The following is a 4,900-nucleotide window of genomic DNA, read 5'->3' as shown; positions in this document are numbered from 1 at the left end:
CAAAGGTCATGTCTCCGACCATCGTGTCGTGATGATTTCGCAGGTACCCCAAGAGGCCCTTGAGTTTGCTGGAATGTCGATTAACTTCCATTCCGGCAAATTCGGGTACTCCATATGTCCTATTTTCAGCAAAGGTCATGCTGAAATTTTCCATGAATTTTAGCATGACTTTGCTAAAAATAGGACATATGGGGTACTTGCGACTAACGCATGGGCCGGGGTATCTTAGTACTTAATTAAGTAGGATCAACTACCTCTTGTGTTATACATATAGAAGTGTGATATCAACTCATAGTTATTACTAATGTTAGTTGCTCGTCATCGATAAACCCTAATCTGGTAGGATGACCTACTAAAAAGCCCATACCACATATTCTATTTGGATGGCCCTGCTAACCCTTGACCATAAATACTTGAGATGGATGTAGCAGGCTTAAAGAAAGAAATGTTTTTTGGCCAACTCCACTTGGCCTAGCTGAAAATGCACAAGTGTGCATGACTAACAATATTCTATTGTAAAGCTAAATGCAAGAGATGATGTAGTTTTGAATTATGAACGTAGGATATGTCGTCATCAGACGACAAAAGTCTCCCGGGGGACCGCGGCTGGTGCCACGACGATCGAGGTCTGTGCGACATGCCTCACCTGGACGATGATCGGCGCTTCAGCATTAAGCTCGAGGAGACCTTCGAAGTTGAAACGGTACACAACGATGACAAGTGTTATTTTCATAATTAAGCATGACTTCAACTATTTCAACGTGTAATTTTCATCTTTTACAATACGAGTATAGCTTATCCCATGCCATGCAAGACGCTATGTCTTGGAGAGGATGGATTTTGAAGACCATGAAAATTCTGAAACAAAGAAAATTCACCTAAGGACTCATCACGATGTGGATTTTGAAGTAAATATGTATAATTCTGGGAGCTTAACCCATTTTGGTTGCAAAAATTGGGAAGCATTTTACAAGATGTATGGTTTTGATGAGGGTATGCTTGTCACCATGGATCTTGGTGATCCTAAAATCGAGCAAGACAATATGGACATTCGGGTCCTTGTTGATACGCCTCCAATTCTACCGCTATGTGAGTTTCTCAAACATAGTTATTAGCTAATTTATATTGTTTATTTCAAAATAGTTGACAGCTTATTTCCATTGACAGCTTATTTTCATTGTTCAAAGAATGTGCGGGAGATAGTAGACAAAACCCACTACACCGATGGCTCCGAATTAACTTACAAGGAGAAAAATCATCTGGTCGGATTTTGTACTGACATTGAGAATTACAATATCTACAATCAAACTCCTCAACATTATGGTCAATACGTGCAACTAGTGCATGTGTTCAACTACGGTAACTACCATGGAGATACCCTAGTAAGATTTTTTACTATTACGACATCCGTGCATCTTTTGCATACTTCTAAAACTAGTACATCATTGCTAACTATGAAGTTATTACTATGTTTTTCAACAGATAATCCCAGAGAATTGGGTGCCTCATTTGATGTATCAGAAAGGTAGCCTTAATGTTTTGAACATACAGCCAGGTCATCCTACGAATCTCAACTGTCCATACCAGATTTCTGAAAGAAGTGGAGACATGCAAATCAAAGGATGGAAAAATGTATGGACAGTCGTAAGGAGGTTCTTGGAAGCAAAAGGAAGCGAAGCGCAAGAATTGGAGACAGGAGGTTCTTGGAAGCATAATGGAGAGTCAGGGTCTATTTTTTATGCTATTTTACCTTAAATAGGGTATTTAGGTCATGTTTAGGCATAGCAGTAGTAGTAGCACGGAGATAAGGGAGGACACATCTCTCAAATGTCTCCGAATGCAGCATTACTTTCGACAAACTCGCTACTCGCGGTCTCGAGACTTGTAATGTTCTATCTTTGTTCGGTCTTTTGAATTCAGAGACTAATATGATGAATTGTATTCGAAGACTAATCTTCTATTGTATTCGATGAATCTGCTGTTGCTGTGTGGTGCTGTCTATATTCTGTCCAATAATATATTTTGTAACCTGTGCAAATATTAGAAAATAAAAAATCCCTAATATTCATACTAGTGGCGCACCACCAACTAGTGCGCCATTAGTAAGCCAGAGCACACTAGTGGCGCATCATCGACTAGTGTGCCATTAGTAAGCCAGAGCACATGGGTAAATATGGCCCCTGGGAGGCATACTAATGGTGCACCGTGGGACATACTAATGGGGCACTGCGTGGTGCGCCATTAGTAAAAAATTCTAATGGCGTGATGCTAGTGGCGCACCTGTAGTGCGCCATTAGTAGGCAAAACAGGTGCGCCACTAGCAGGCCTTTTCCTAGTAGTGCGTATTGCTCTTGCTTCCTGAAGCTCCTGAGATACCTTGGTGATGAACTTCTGAGCGCCGGGCGCTCCTTGCACAGTGTCCTCATGAGAGAGACGTGTTGCGACGCACGCCTCCAAGTGGTGCCCAAGCGCCTCCCCCGTAATGTTGGCAAGGTTTGAGGCCCTCCAGAAAAGAGCCCCCAAGCCCCGCCCGAGGAGGGCACCGGGCGCACTTTCCTATGTGACAGAGGGAGGCGCCCCAGGTGCAGGCACTGATCCTGACGAGGTTCCACTTGCGGTGCTGCTCTCCCGAGGTCTAGCACGGAGTAGCTGGGGACAACCTGTAGAGGGTACCGAGCTGCATTGTCGTCGGGGTCTTCGATTGATGCTGCTTGGAAGGCGCGCTCGAGGGAGCACACCACATCTCTTTCTTCGCAGGGGACTGTGATTTTCCCGCCGCTCCCTGGCATCTTGAGGACATTGTAGCCGTGGTGCATCACTGCCATGAAATTGGCCAGGGCTGGCACCCCGAGGATGGCATTGTACGGCAGACGAATGTGGGCGACGTCGAAGTCGATGACCTCGTTGCGGTAGTTGTTGCATTCTCCGAAGGTAACTGGGAGGCAGGCCTGACCTATCGACGTGGTGGAGCTGTCGGTCACTCCTGAGAAGGGCTTGGTAGGCTGAAGCTGATCGTAGGGCACTTGAAGGTTGTCAAACATCTCGACGGACAGGACGTTGAGCCTTGCGCTACCGTCGATGAGGGTCTTGGTGACTTGCACGTTGCTGGTGATGGGTGAACAAAGCATTGGGAGACCGCTAGCGGTAGCCGCACACTTGAGCTGATCTGCCGAACTCAAAGTGATGGCACACTTGGACCACCTTAGCGGGCGTGTGGCCTCGAGCTTGGGGAGGACTGCATTCACCTCACGAGCAAACTGCTTGAAGATATGCTGTGAGGATGGGGCGTGAGCTCCGCCCAAGATGCGGACGATAGCAGGCGGCTCCTGGAAGCCCCCCAGCCCCCTCATCTTGGTGGTGGTCATCGTTCCTTCTTGGTGGTGGCGGCAATGGAGGAAGACCAGGGTTCCCCTGAGGGAGATCCTCGCGAGGCTGGTCCCTCCAGGTGCCCTCTCGAGGCTGATCTTGCCAGCGGTCCTCACGAGGTCGGTCGCGCCACTCCTAGCATGGGCCATGGTCGTCCCAGCGTCCTCCGCCACGTCCTCCTCCTCGGCCGTTGCGCTCGGGGCGTCTACGGAAGCGTCCGTCGCGAATGGCCTTGAGCTATTGACAATCGTTGGTGTTGTGGCTGTGCACATTGTGGAAGGCGCTGAACGGTCGGCTATTCTTGGATGACTCAGGCTGGTCCCTGCTGTGCTTCGTGTCCGGCTCCGCCACGAGCACGGCGACTCCCTTGCGCTTCACGTCCTTGGCCTTGGGTTTCTTCTCTTCCGAGTCGGCAGCTAGAAGCTCGAGGAGGGAAAGGCGCCCTTCCTCAGCCCTTGCACACTTGGTCGCCAGATTGAATAGCTCCAGGGATGTGCACAGCTCCTCGTGGATGGCGAGCTCCTCCTTCATCTTGATGTCGCGAACGCCATCGGAGAACGCAGAGATGATGGCCTCATCCGTCCCCTTGGGGATATTGAGACGAACATTGTTGAAGCGCTGGATGTAGTTCTGGAGGGTCTCCCCTGGTTGTTGGTTGACGTGACGCAGGTCACCCGCGGATGGTGGGCGATCGCGAGTCCCCTGGAAGTTGGCAACGAAGCAGTTGCGTATCTCGTTCCAGGAAGACATGGAGCCCGGAGGCAGGTTCAGGAGCCATGAATCCTTGAGAGCCATAGGGAACCAGTTCACCATGACTTTATTGTCATCATTGGCTGCCTCGATGCTTAGCTCGTAGAGCTGCAGGAACTCAGCGGGGTCGGGGGTGCTGTCGTAGCGCGGAGGCAGGTCCGGCTTGAACTTGCCGGACCAAGCGACACTACGCAACTCTAGGGTGAAGGCGCGGCAGCCGGCCGTAGCCACCGGGACCCTCCGTGGTGGTGGAGCCTGGTCCTGGTGCCCGCGCGCCACCATGGCAAGTGGCGCATGGCCCTGCCGAGCGATCCTGACGCGGCGGTGCGGGGAGCGGGTGGAGCGTTCTCTTCCAGTCGAGGAACTTCTTGACAGCTTCTTTCTTCATGTGCAGGCGCTTGGTGCGGTGGGTCGCACCGCGGAGCCGCGTGTCTTGGCGCCAGGGCGCTGTCTTGGTGCAGGGGTGGCGGAGGTGCTGCGTGAGCTACGTCACCCGTAGCTGGCGGTGGACGAGGCAGCGAGAGGGACGGTGCAGGGGAGCCCCCTGCGGTGCTAACGAGCTCAGCGATGCGGTTCAGCCAGTCCTCGTAGAAGTTGTCGACTAGGCGGTAACGCAGGAGCTCACGCGCCATGAGTAACGCGGCCCACGCGTCCGTGGGAGCGTGACAAGCGTGGGACGAGGAACCTGCGGGGGTCAGCGATGGAGTGGCGGTGCGGCCGTCCCACCGCACTGAGGGGTGCAATGAGGATGCTTGCTGCTCGTTCCCCGCCGGGCCGATGGCAG

Source organism: Triticum urartu, chromosome 3A (genome assembly GCF_056163025.1).
Source record: "Triticum urartu cultivar PI428250 chromosome 3A, HENAU_Tu73, whole genome shotgun sequence".
In the NCBI taxonomy this organism is placed as follows: domain Eukaryota; kingdom Viridiplantae; phylum Streptophyta; class Magnoliopsida; order Poales; family Poaceae; genus Triticum; species Triticum urartu.
This window is presented reverse-complemented; position numbering follows the sequence as displayed.